This window comes from Dermacentor andersoni, chromosome 8, assembly GCF_023375885.2.
Source record: "Dermacentor andersoni chromosome 8, qqDerAnde1_hic_scaffold, whole genome shotgun sequence".
Taxonomy (NCBI): Eukaryota; Metazoa; Arthropoda; class Arachnida; order Ixodida; family Ixodidae; genus Dermacentor; species Dermacentor andersoni.
In genome coordinates, this window is record NC_092821.1 from 74,503,390 (window position 1) to 74,518,416 (window position 15,027).

Genomic DNA, 15,027 nt, shown 5'->3' on the forward strand with positions numbered 1-15,027 from the left:
GACAGTCAAGGCTCCCAAGTGCCAGTTAGCACAGGCCGAGGTTGTCTACCTCGGACACGTGATTGGTCGGGGTCGTCGCCGCCCCTCTGAAATAAAAGTGGCCGCTGTGCGAGACTTCCCGCAACCGCGCACGAAGACCGATATTCGGTCGTTCTTAGGTGTCGCCGGCTAATATCAGAGGTACATCCCCAGGTACTCTGATATCGCGGCTCCCTTGACGGATGCTCTAAGAAAGACAGAGCCGCAAACAGTCGTCTGGGATGAGACGAAGGAAAGAGCTTTTAGCGCCCTAAAGAGCGCCCTAACAAGCCAGCCTGTGCTACGATCGCCCGACTACACAAAAGGGTTCGTTGTTCAGTGTGATGCTAGTGAGCGAGGCATGGGCGTTGTACTGTGCCAACGGGAAAATGGAGAAGTAGAACACCCCGTCCTGTATGCTAGTCGTAAGCTGACGAGTCGTGAGCAGGCGTATAGCGCCACCGAGAAAGAGTGTGCGTGTATCGTGTGGGCCGTTCAGAAATTGTCATGTTACCTAGCTGGCTCGAGGTTTATCATTGAAACGGATCACTGCCCTCTCCAATGGCTGCAGACCATCTCTCCCAAAAATGGCCGCCTCCTGCGCTGGAGCCTCGCTTTGCAACAATATTCCTTTGAGGTGCGTTACAAAAAGGGGAGTCTCAACGGTAACACCGATGGCTTAAGTCGAAGCCCCTAACGTGGGAATCAGCCTCAAAATTGCTTGTTACTGATGTTTTTCTTCCTGAGGCAGGATTTTTAACCTATTGCTTTTGTGTAGTGTTTCAAAGTGATGATGTGCTTTTTAGTGCAATTTTTCCGATTTGTGGACGCGTTCTGAGTGCTGCTAAACTACTGTAAGGAACTAGGCAGCAGTATAAAAGGGGAAAGAGCCTGGCAGGGCTTAGTGAGGGTTGTGCCGTGCTTGCTAACTGAGCGGTTGACTTTTGGCGTGGTTCTAACGCTTGCCGGAAACGAGAACAAAAATGTCAACTCTCCCGAAGTCACTTTGCAGTGTCCTGTGTGCACCTGAACATGAGAACGAGGCCTTCTCTGTGCGCTGCGCTCAAGAAACGCCCAAGGACGCCCAACTTCGGTTATGAGCATCATCGAGCGACATCCCTCCGGACAGCGGATGCAGTCCCCTGACCATCGGGATCTCCTTCCCCCGGCGGGGCGGTCTGTTACGTTTCGCCTACAACGCGCGGTAATGCCGGCGCGGATGCAACGGACGCCGGGGCTTTGTTCAAAGCGGCGGACATTTTGGCCCGTCCGACGCCGCCGCAACGCCTACCCGCCAAGCGTGCCCAGGCGTGTTTCAGTGCCACGTGTCTTCGTGTGTGCGTGTGTGTGTGTGTGCCCTCGCTTGTCAAAGCGCGGCAGCCGGGGAGCGGAGTTCCCCGAATGAGGAGCCTGGAGGTCTCTCGGCTCAACTGTTCGCGCCGTCGTGTGGGTGAGGGTTGGCAATGCGTCACTACACTCGGTTCAGCAGGTCTCTCGGCCCGACAGTTCGCGCCGTCGTGGGCTCCTGCTGCGCCGTCCCATGACCTTCATCCCGTGACCTTCCCTCCTTCCCTTTTGGACCGCGACGCCGGGAGTATAAGAGCAGCTGCCCCCGGACGCCAGGAGAGAGACTCCGTTTTGTACTGTTGAGTTGCGTGCTCTCCCGTCTCTCCACTTCGGTCGAACTGACCGGCCGCTCTTTTGCTATGTTAGAATAAACAAGTTGTTCTGTTACCAGTCTTCTCATGCTTTGCCGGGACCTTCGGATGCTTCCAGTGCCCCAGGCCGCCAGGCCAACGCTACCCTTGGGGCTTGCGACCCATTGGCAATAACGGGCGTCAGCACCGAGACCCCATCAACTCGTGCCAGCGGTGCGATTACATCACCGCAGAATGTGCGTTTCTATGAGCTTTAGGGGTGGTTCAACAGCACTTTAACCACCCCCTTTACCACATATTTCATGTCATTAAATTTTTTATATGTTATTGCACGCATTACAAGGTTCACAAGTGATGCTAAAACGTTCACAGTATTTTATAGGAATGCATGTTGTGATAAGTGGAAACACTTATGTAACGAGGACACCGCAAGGTATTTTTTTTATCTTTCACAAGCGACTAATGACATGAAGAGGTGCAGGCCGACGTAAGTATGACGCGAAAAGTGGGGAGTTTCAATATTAGTCCACTGGATTACGCAAGCGTCTGTAGCCAAAAAGTTGCAGTTTCGCCTGACAGGCGAAGTATCGATTGCGATGGCAAAAATACAAGACGGTATACGAAGTAAGGATGGTAGTTTTATAAGCCGTATCAACTTGGAAACATTCTCTTGCCAACTAAATTAACAAGCACGCTGTCAGTTCGCACAGCGAATCATGAACATATCCCAATGGGGGACCGCAAAGATTCGCTGCCAAAAAGCTCTCGTGAGCAAGCGCTACAGGAGCAGCGATTGAAGTGACCTTCTTGCTTTCTATCGCTTTAACATGGACTGAGCATAGAGAACACAGAACGTGCAAAGGTTGTGAGCGGCCTGCAGCTTGTTTTCAAGATACGGCATGCGTGACCGGCCGCTTCTGCTCTATGTGGGGAGTTGCTGGCGGCGTAGAAGCCCCCTCCTCTACTTCCCCTGCTACCTACCGACTGTCCACACGGGAGACTGAGCCTCGATCTTCAGTTCTCTTTGCGCATGGTCGTGAAATACGCAGTTACTGCCGCAACCGAACGCAGCCCCCCTCTCTCCCTCCCATCCCCAAACGCCCTTTGACACGACGGAAGATGGCGCGTTTGCTCTCCACCTTCCCTCGCGCGTTCCACAGAGTGCCGCTAGTACAGGACTATATAATACAGGACCATAGCACAGGATGTCGCTTGGACGCTAGAACAGTCCTTTTATTTAAATACGTGCATTTTCTTGCAGCAGTTTCACTGTTTCATTTTCATGCTAGTCCAGGATAGCTGCACTTATTCATTAGCTGCGAGCACTTCGCTAAGTTCCTCATTCGATAACCTATCTACAAAATCTGTGACCTTACACCAACTCTGGGACGTATGTGTGTTCTGTTTCCGATATTGTACTTTTATGGTATCTTGCAAAATTTTGATAATAAGTGAAACTTTAATAAATGTGAAATCAACAAACTCAGAGGCCAAACTATTGTTGGTCGCAACTGCATGAAGTTCATGCGAGCTGACGCGTTATGCTTCTTTTACACACTTCAAAAGCTATAGGCGCGAACACTACCTATCTGCTTTTCTATTTCCTGTTGCACTTTGTCTTTTACGTTTTAATGTCACAGCTTGGTATGCAAGTACTCATTCTTTGTTGACCTACAGTGAAACAATCCTGCGCAATTTTTTGTATTGTAAGTGAATGATTCTCCTTTGAAAAATATGTTCTCTGTCAAAGACTGTATAAACGTGTCTGCATGAACATACAATATGCTTTCAGGTTGCGTGCGCAGATGAAGTGAATATTCCCCTAAGGGATATTTCAGGTGGCAATGATTTCAATGCCTGTGTATATGGGCGCCGCCGATACAACGAAGGTAGACGCACTGAACTAATGTACACGATACTCGAATCCGAATTCAGTCTGTGCATCGAGATACTTAGATATGCGAGCGTGCAAACCGCGTCATCTGCTTCCAAGCACTGCCTGGCACACTTTAATATGCCTGACACTCCACAATAGCGTCGTGCCTCTTGATACAGCGCACCTGGTTTATAGAGACGGCACTTTTATATTATGTTGACATAATTAAAGCAATATGTGCATCAATACAGCTCGTCTTTCGCACGGAGAATTCCTTGGATTCCAGATAGCAGAAAGGTTTAATTGCAGTAGTGCTGATCATACGAATGTAGCACAAGATACAATGGGCAAACCGCGTTTATTCTAGTTTCACTTAGCTTGAGAGCCATCGACTTGCAAGGCTAGGAATAGAACCTTTGTCAGCTTTAGTGCGCCAGAAAAATCGCGCCTGGTTAGATATCTTCACACAGCTGAATCGTTATTTTGACGACAGTCGCCATGGTAGCACGGTGGCCTGTCGCATTCCGACAGAATTGCAAGAATGCTTGTGTCATCTTTTGGGTGAACGTTAAATAAGTCCGAGTAGTCAGATAATTCATGAACTCTCTATTACTGCGTCCCTCAACCCACAGTAGACCCATTGCTACTTCACTTCCGCCGCTCATGGAGAATTCGAATTGCCGGATTTATCTGTGATTCCGCCAAGCGTCTCTCACGGATGCGGTTTCGTGTAGAATTGCAGCTTTTAAAGCGCACACGCGTTTAGTATTGGCCGCCGGTGGTGGAACGCCTAGCAACCCTCAAGGAGTGGTAAATTGACTGGGTGCCTTCATTTACTACTTTTGAACGCGTAAGCATTCATATGCTTACCCAACGAGACAACCATCCGTAAAGTAAGAGGAAAAGTTGCGGCCGATCCCCGAAATAGCGCAATACCGGCCCTTCCCGTGGCAGAGATGAAGCAGGCTTTGAGCACTCAGCAAATGGAAGCGAAAAGTGCATACATTCTTCAGAATCCCGCATACGATGCAGATAGAGCGCGCAGCACCAAGCGTCTTTACCTTTGTGTTGCCTGTCGCTTCCGCGCAAACGAAGCGGCGAAAACAAAGCCCTTAGAAATATCTCAGCACAGGCAGCACCCATCCCTTTTCGCGGATCGCTTTCGAGATACGGGCCTATGCGTCTCTCCTCAACGCGAAGCCACGAGAACACAGCGCGCGAAGCTAGCAGCAGTCTGCACACACTGTCTGCATCCCAGATCGCATTCAAAATATGGCCCGCAGGGCTCATAACGGTTCGACGCTCATGAATAAGGCAGTAAAGAGGCATACCAGCTTATAATGATCAGAACGTCATCAGCGAATCCACCGCCTCCACTTGCAAAAGCTTTCTTGCCTTATCAATGTACCTTGCGCCGCCATCTGCAGCAGTTCGTGTCGCCGCCGAGCTGTCGTTTATACCGGTCGTATCAAATTTCATAACATTGATAATGACGCCTTCCCGCCTGGAAATGAGCAAATGGTACAATGCTTTCACATAAATAAACAACTTTCAGAGGAATTTCTTCGTGGCTTTTTTCTAGCGCTTTCTCTCTTCCTGATTGATTTACTCCCATGAGCGAATACAAATTACACAGTGGCGGAATGGTTATTACATCGCGCAAGGAATGCCATTAGTCGCAGCGCCATGAGTGAGAGGCACCGCTCTGGGTGCTTTTTTTTTTTTTCAGCATGCCGAAATCTTCCTTTCGAAGATTTCTTACTCTATTATTCACTTCTTAACATTGCTTTCCACACACAAGATTCATTCAGCGCATTGCCAAAGGTGTAGGATGGTCTTTCAGATTCGCAGTTAGTCAAAATTAAATATGTTTTAGAGGATGTTTGCATTCACTGAAAACGAGCCTAATTAAGATGTCGCACAGATACCAATAACAGAGCAACAAATAGGGATTACACTAAAGCTTACTGTGAGAATCATTTCCTGATTTCTTTCTTGTCTGTAAACGCACCTGATAGTTCACAAGGTATATCATGCATAGTGAAGTTGGTGTAGCGTAGCCAGGTTATTCGTACTGTCCGTGGCGAGTGCATCGATATAGACCATAACCAGCATCCGCAGTAACAGACAATGAACGCAAGCGTACAAAACCCTCGTCAGTGTGAGCATCGTGCGCGACGCTTTAGGTTTTGACAACCCGAGTTGTATCTTCCTTCCCTACATTGATAAGTTAGGTGATGCTGTGCGCATCATACGTCACCGACTTTTTAATCCGATGTGACCGCGCTACGCTAACACTCCTTTTATGCACCGAAACCAAAATTTTGCCACGCAAAAAAATAAACACTGACGCTCGGATAGACACACTGGCCGGTGAGATTGAGCGACTACGCAAACATAAGGAATTGGTAATTTTGCGTCGTCAGAAAACAGGAATAATACGTGGCGCATCAACCACTGCGAATGCCATTGTTACGCCTGGATCCCGTCCGGCACAACAGGTCAACCAAGCTGTTTGGACAGCAGTTTTATATCAACTTGCTCAACTAACGTTGCTGATTCAGAATTCCCTGCATCATGGCTAATTCTCTGCAGCAGCTGTCACAGGATGGAATTCTAGAGTGGAATTGTCGGGGCCTAAGCTCCAAGCTAGGAGAAACTAAAACCAAGCTTCAATACAATAAGCTACATGTATGGGCACTACTTATTCAAGAGCATAATAAGTTATGCTCCCTGTCCAATTTTAATGTGGATCATAACCCATCTATTATAGATAGACGTGCTACTACAATGGCTTCAGCTCCGGGAAAAGCTGCAGTTTATATATCATCGCATATTGCTCAAACAGTGATTGATCTGGGGCCATTGTGTAGTGGTAATCAAGAAGTTGTCGGGGTCCTGAAACGACCAATGAAGACTCCTGTCATTCTAGTGTCATTCTACGTCAGACCACAGCGCACACGTTTGAATTTGGGGTGGATAGCCCATCTCCGGTCTACATACCCGGGAATTCCTATTCTCGTGGGTGGAGACTTCAATGCCTCACATACAGAATAGGGGTACAACTAGAACTCCCGAACAGGATACCAAGTTAAACACATCATGAGCGATGCCACTTTAACAGTGTTGAACCATGACGCTGTGGCTACCTGTGCTGTACCCGCAGTATCTAGACCAAACGCTCCAGACCACACGTCGTGGTTGGGTCCTGGAATGCCGCAGTGGCGGGTGGAACCAGATACATGGGGCAGTGATCATATGCCAATAATGATTGGTTTGCAGAGAACGTGCATAAAGGAAATTCGACGATGAGTAGCAGTCATGCATTAGGATAAGTTTCGGGAATCATCGATTGATAATGTACCCTCAGAGCCCTCAGATATTCTTCCCGCTTTGCAAGAACTGCTACGGAGGAACACCACTGTAACCACAGTTGACGAGGAACAACCTCAACCGGACCTCACCCTTTTGCAACTTTGGGTAAAGCGACGTTAGGCAGAAGTGTATGCGTCGAGGAATCGCGATGCACCAGGTATCCGTGCACGTTCTAACCATATAGCGGCGAAGACGCGTCGGCACGAAAAGCAACTCTCTCGACGACGATGGTATGAGTGGTGCGAGAATCTTGGATCGGGCATTGGAAACAGTGTGCTTTGGCGTACGTTCGGATCAATGGAACGCGGTCATAAGCAACCTGACCCTGCAGCGAGCGTTAGGTTAGCGATGGAGAGTTCGCCACATCAATTCGCAGAACACGCTGCTAGAGCGTTTTTCCCGAAATACGATCACGCGTCACCTATAAACTGCCCCGAAATTGATGATTCTGACACAACATCCAGATCCGAAATATCCAGCCCTTTCAGCATAGCCGAACTAATAGCGGCGATTGAAACTTAGAAGCACCGAACAACACCTGGTCCCGATGGTATTCCTTATGAGGTTTTCAAGAACATGGAAGGAGCAGCTCTCGACGCACTTCTTCAGGCTATTAAAAAGTAAGGGAGACCGGAAACGTTCCACCTGATTGGAAGCATTCAATTGTTGTCGCGATTCCGAAACCAGGAAAGTCTCCAAATAGCCTGCAGTCCTTACGCCCAATTTCACTAACCTCAACTGTGTGCAAGCTCGCTGAAAAGATGCTGGCCACGCGTGTTTCCTGGTGGCTTGAACGCCACGATGAATATCATCCTGCTCAAAGTGGATTCCGTTCTTACTTGGGAACTGAAGACGGACTTTCTATCGTATCAGACGATGTTTTACAGGTTTCAACAGACTGTCACGCTGTGGGTACGGTAGTAGCAACAGACATAACGAAAGCTTATGACAATATAGACCATGAAATCATTATAGCCAACCTCATCGACCTGGGACTTCCACCGCGGGTGATAAGATTCATCTACTCATTCCTTGAGAATCGCGCATTTGCGATTAGAGTAGATGTAAGGCAAGAAAGATACTTCACATCGAACAGAGGAGTCCCACAAGGTACTGTTTTGGCTCCTCTTCTCTTCAACGTTGCTCTAATACCTCTAGCCTGGCAACTACATCGGATTCCAGACGTGAGGTTCTTAATCTATGTGGATGACGTCACTTTGTCGTCCGTGCATGAAGATGTACAAGCAAGTACAAGAAAAAGTACGAGGTATGCTATGCGTGCGCTCGATTGGGACACAGATCGGACGTGTGCCCAAACCCGGACAACAAAAAATGCCGAAGATGTGGGGAAGAAAACCAACAGCAGGACCACCAATGCGAAGCCAAATGCCTGCTCTGCGGGAAAGAGCACCCACTCGGTGACAAGAGATGCAAAGAGCTGTACAGAACACCGTACGAAATCAAGAAAAAAATCTGGGAGAAGAAGAAAAACAAGCAGGAGGAACTGAAGACCCAACAACGACAACCCCCTGCGGACGGAGCTGAGAAACTGCTCAAGGAGGACTTCCCCAAGCTGGGAGGAAACCACCAAGGAAACTTGCTGACCCCCGGTAGTCAGGTGACCAGAGGGCGCAGGAGATCGAGATCCAGGGACCCAAAGGACCCATGGGGCAAGGGACGAAGCAGAAGCAGGGATCCAAGCAGAGAGCCCAAACAAGTAAGCTTTGTAGAAGGGTCCTCCGAGGCCAAAGATGATAAGGACAGAGACATAGAACAGTTAAAGAAAAAAGTAGAGGAGCTGCAAGGGCTCATAAATAACCTTATGAAAGCGCAACAAGGAAAAGAGAAGGCAACATCCCCCCCTTCTCGCACACAACCCGCACAACTCAAGCAGGTAGCCCAGCAAACCACTCCCCCTACACCCAAGCAGCGGGAAATGGAAGGAGAGAAAATGGATGAATCAGAAACAGTCAGGAGACCCCCACTTAAACTGAAAGGAGATAACGAAAGAGACATGTGGGCAGAACTAAAGAAGGAATGCGAGGCGAATAGGAACGCAATGAAAACGATACAGACAGAACAAAGAGACTTCGTGGCGCAGGTCATGACCGCACTCAGCCAGATACAAAAAAATATAAACCAAAGATTTGAAAGTATAACAGCAGAACTACGGGCACAGAGAACTGAACTACAAACACAAAGAACCGAGCTGGTTGCCCTTGCGGAGCGACAGAAAAATTTAGAGGACTCCTTTACCCAAATCTAATATGGCCAGAAACGCACGAATTAAGTCTATCATTTGGCAATGGAACTGCCGAGGGTTCCAACGCAAGCGAGCGCTACTGCAAAAGTACATAGACACACTGGAAGAAAAGCCGCTAGCAATAGCGCTGCAAGAAACCGGGAAATTAGCATCCCTCCCAGGATATCAGGCGTTTCACAGTGATAAGGGGGAAAAATCGAGGGTATTAACACTAGTGAAAAGACACGTAGCAACAACTGAACACGAGATTCAATCCAGGGACACAGAAGGAGTCTTAGTGGAGATGCTTACGGGTAGAAAAGAAGAGCCCAGCCTATTTCTACTAAACATCTACTCAAGTCCTAGACAGAAAAAAGTCAGGTTTAGGGCCATCTTCCGAAAAGCCCTGAAAGCAGCAGGAAAGAACCCCCTATTCTTAGTAGAAGACCGAAACACGACGCATGATGAGGAATGGGGATACAAAAGAAGGGATGGCAAGGGAAGGAAGCTGTGGGAGGACATACATGAACTGAACCTCTCACTACACACCGACCCAGGAAACCCAACTAGCAAAGGTAATAGCGTCACCGCAGATACCACACCCGACCTAACGCTCTCCAAAAACACCAGAACAGTAACGTGGGAAAATACAGGACAAGACTTAGGCAGCGATCACTATATTACTGCCACCACTATAATGAAGAGAGTAAAGGAAAAACGACTAAAACAGCCAAAAGTTACAGAATGGGATAGATTTAGGAAGCGGCGAGAGGAATCTCCAACCACAATTATTACAGACCTAAGAGAATGGACAGACACACTTAAAAAACACGTCACCGAAGCAACGGTTACTTTAGAAGGCCAAGACGCTCCACTTATAGCAGACAACAAGCTATTGCTCATGTGGGAAGCAAAGGGTAGTCTAGAAAGCCGGCTCAAAAAACAGAGATGGAACCGGAATCTAAAAAGAAGAATAGCCAGACTAAATCGAGAGACTGAAAAATACGCACTACAGCTATGCGAGCAAAACTGGTGTAGCACATGTGATGACATGAAAAAAGGTATGAGTTTAGCTAAAACATGGAACATCCTAAGACGCCTGCTAGACCCAACCCAATCAAAGTGGCACACAAACATAAGGCTAGCCAAAACACGACATAAATACGACGGAACAGACGAGAGCTTCATGGAAGAGACCACACAAACATACATAGGAAACGTGACTCGCACGAACCTACCAGAGTATGGGGGACCCCTAAATGAGGAGCTAGATCCACCCATAACAGAGGCAGAGGTGAGAGCGGAAATAATCAGACTTAAAACGAAATCGGCCCCAGGCCCAGATGGGATAACAAACAAAATGCTGCGGAACCTAGACGATGAGTCGATCACAGCTATAACTAAATACATTCCACAGGTATGGGAGAAAGGGGAACTCCCGAAACAATGGAAAGAGGCTAGCATCATACTAATCCCCAAACCGGGCAAGCCCCCTAAGCTAGAGAATCTCAGGCCGATCTCCCTCACATCATGCGTAGGGAAATTAATGGAACATCTAATCCAGACATGGTTAACCCGATTCATGGAGGGAAATGAACTATGGCCGAATGAGATGGTTGGATTCCGACCGGGCTTAAGTACCCAGGACGTGATGCTGCGGCTTCAGCACGACATCATAAACTCAAGATCGAGAGATATAAAAGCAATCCTAGCTCTAGACCTCAAGAAAGCCTTTGACAATGTCAAACACGAGGCAATCCTGACAGAAATGCAAGAAATGGGTGTAGGATGCAGAACCTACAACTATATAAAGAACTTCCGGACACACAGGACGGCAAAGATTAGGTACCAGGATTTGGAATCGGAAGAAATAGAACTGGGAAACAGAGGTACCCCGCAAGGGTCTGTACTCTCCCCACTCCTCTTCAGTCTGGCTATCAGGGGCCTCCCGGCTAAACTAAGGAAAATAGAAAATTTAAACTTCAGCATGTACGCAGACGATATAAATGTTTGGATAAACAAAGGTAACGACGCGGAAATAGAAAAGGAAAACAAACTGCAAACAGCCGCGGACACTGTAGTCGAGTATGCAGCAACTAGGGGGCTTACTTGCTCACCAGAAAAATCGGAACTCTTAATGCACAACCCCAAATCATTAAGGCTGAAAAGAGACTGCGATCTTAACATCCCGGTTGGGGGCAAACCAGTACCCAAAGTAGAGAATATAAGAATATTAGGACTTTTCATCCAAAGCAATGGATACAACGACGAAACCATACGGAAACTGGAAGGTTATGCAGCACAAGCCACCGGGTTATTCAGAATAGCTCTTAAGGGGAGAGGGCTAAGAGAAAGAAGCCTAGTTAAGCTAGTACAAGCGTACGTCATCAGCAGACTTAGCTACGCCACACCATACCTTAGCATCCGGGCTTCAGAAAGAGACAAATTAGGCTTGATATTCAGAAGATGCTATAAACGGGCACTCGGACTACCCATAAGCACCTCCACTGAGAGACTCCTAACAATGGGAATTCACAATACATGGCAAGAAACAGCCGAAGCAGTTAAAACCGCCCATCAGGAAAGACTCAGACAAACATATACAGGCAGAGCTATACTGAACATGGTGGGGCTGCAGACAGACAGAGGCATGCAAAAGAAACGTGACATCCCGAGAGAAATCAGAGAACTGCTAAGGATAGACCCACTTCCCAAAAACATGCACCCCACCTTCAACAAAAAAGGAGGGAAAAGAGAGCCGAAGCAATGGTCAGACGCTTCAGCGATATAGATAGGGAGATAGTGGCGTACATGGATGCGGCCAGCGGCAAACTGGGTGCGGCAGTAGCCTCGGTGGTAGATGACCAAGGCGAAGCAGTCTCAGCAGCAACAATACGCAGCCGCAATCCGGAAGCAGCGGAAGAAGTAGCAATCGCGCTTGCCTGTGTCGGGACCAAGGCGAGCTACATAATAAGCGACAGCAAAACAGCCATCCACAATTAAGGAAAAGGCAGAATAGCACCAGAAGCGATACGAATACTAACAGGAAAGAAAATTGACAGAAAAATCAGCCTCGTACGGGCACCAGCTCACACGTCGGTCCCAGGCAACGAGGCGGCACACTTCCTAGCCCGAGATCTCTACTTCGGGGCAGGAACAGAGCCGCCCGCTTGCAAGGAACCAGACGAGAGACTACAGACCTACACAGAAATAATCGAAAACGATAAGCTTCAGCGTAGAACTGTCCCCCCTCCGGACAAGGAGCTCGGAAATAGAGAGGCGAGAGCCTGGCGAAGACTACAAGCAGGAAACTACATAAATACAGTATGGGCGTCGCACGTACTGAAAGACGAAGATATAGACGATAAATGTAAGAGATGCGGGGAGAGGGGGACCCTCGACCATATAATCTGGCAATGTGTAGACTCCCCAGATGTCAAGGAAGGAATAAATAGTAGAGAAGCCTGGGACACCCTTCTGCAAAGCCCGGACCCCGCCATGCAGAGGAGAGCCATCCATCTGGCGGCAGAGGCCGCGAAGAGCCAACTCTTTGCCTGCATCTAGTCGCGGAGACCCCCACCCCTGTCCCTAGGCCTACGCGCCAGGGGCAGGGAGTAGGGGGTCTCCTTCTCTGATGGAAATAAAAGTTTTTGGAACGGAACGGAACGGGTGCATGAAGATATATCTAGACAAACTCCACAGCTTCAAGAAGCCCTTGATGTTCTGAACAACTACGCTAAAAGCAGGGCTGAACATTTCCGCCCAAAAATCAAGCTATGTTGTGGTGGCCAACAAGAAAGGACGCACAAGAATCACGCAGCACCCCTTTACATTTTGACTCGGCGCAGTGACAATCCCTGAGGCTTCTGAGGTCCGCATACTGGGTCTCGATATTCACCACTCCGGCAGTGGTGCACACTGGCTCCGTAAAACCAGACTGAATTCGACAAAAACCCTTCACCTTATTCGTCGCATTGCAGCAAAAGCAGCTGGAGCACGTACTGACGTAGCTCGATGGTTGTTGCGTGCAGCCTTGCAGCAACGAATTTTATATCAGGCACACTTTCAACGGCTGACTTTGGCCCAGCTGGCACAGTTGGATACGATTAATCGCGATTCTATGCGCACAATCACAGCAGTGCCCCGCATCACTCCGATACCAACTTGCCCAGCTCAACACAATTGCAGAGCTAATTTTGCAACGTGAAAAACCACGTGAAATAAAAAAGCAACTTGTTCCGGCTTTCGCTGCGTTGCATACTAATTTTCAACGCGGCTCTCGAATTGACAATCAGCCCTTTCCAATGCCTCCTTGGGAATTCACCAGCATCATAACTAATAAGCCAACGAAGTTACGACGCAGAGATACAACAGGTATTTTTGACGAACACAATATCATCGATGCATCATGCGCTAACATCTGCAAAGTCTGCACGGATGCTGCCATTCTCCCAGACGGCGGAAGGACATCATTCCTAAGTACTACGCATAGTTTCATCAGCGGCCACCAGCGCTATTTATCTACGGAAGCCAGCGCTCTAGTAATGGAACTTCAAGCCATCCACGACGCTGTGCAAGATGCGACATCTAAGCTGCCTACCATCAAGCAACTAGATATCTTCACTGATTCTTAAGCGGCTATTCAGGAACTCAAGAAGGTTGATAAGGCGATAGAAATCTGCGAGACAATACACACTATGAATAGAAAAACAGCTACTTGAGTCAAGGTACACTGGATTCAAAGCCATTCAGCGAACCCTCACAACATTGCTGCTGACCAGCCGGCACACTGCCCTCATAATCCTGTTCCACCACCTATTCCCCTCCCACCCCAACCCCGTATTTCGCTCCGAGCACGAAAAATGTTCTCCGGCAGGACACACGCGCTCTTATCCCACCGTGTGTCTGCTCCCTCTCCCTTCACCTTACTAGGGTGGAGGAACTTGTGCTTAGGAGGCTTCGGGCCGGGGTGGCCCTTACACCGGCTGTTGTCTCAAGGTGGAACTGGTCGCATTTTCCACTGGGTGCTACGTGTCCATACTGCTCCGTTCCTGTGGTGGAAGCAGATGCATACCACCTAATATGGACATGTACGGGTTTACAATCGGAACGCTCGCGTCTCCTTCTGCAAGTCGGCCTCCGCTACAGTGTGACAACCAGCTATGACCGCTGGATACATGACAAAAGATTCCACAAAACACTGCTTCACTTCATACACAACACAGGCCTCACAGCACACATATAATACGCATATACGCTCCAAGAAATATGCCTTAAGGGCAAGTCTTTATCGCAATAAAGAAACATGTTGTAGTATCATGATGCAGGTCTGAGGCATTTGAGGTGGGCAGTTGAGCTTTCACGCCACTATCATTGTCACTACCACTATCTGCACCACAGATCGCATTCAAGATTTGGTCCGTGCGGCGCATAATGGGTCGACGCTCATGAATAAGGCAGTAAAGAGGCATGCCACCTTATAATAATCAGGTTTTCATCAGCAGTAGTCTTCTTGCCTTATCAATGAACCTTGCGCCGCCATTTGCAGCAGTTCTTGTCATCGCAGAGCTGTCGTTTATACCGGTCGTATCAAGTTTCATAACATTGATAATGTCACCGCCCCGCCTGGAGATGAGCAAACGGTACAATACTTACACATACTTAAACGACTTCCAAAGGAGTTTCTGCTTGGTTTTTTTCTAGCGCTTTCTCTCTTCCTGATTGATTTACTTCCATGAGCGAATACAAATTGCACAGCGGCGGAATGGTTATTGCATCGCAAAAGGAATGCGATTAGTCGCAGCGCCATGAGTGAGAGTCACCGCTGTGGGCGATGTTTTTTCGAATGTCGACATCTT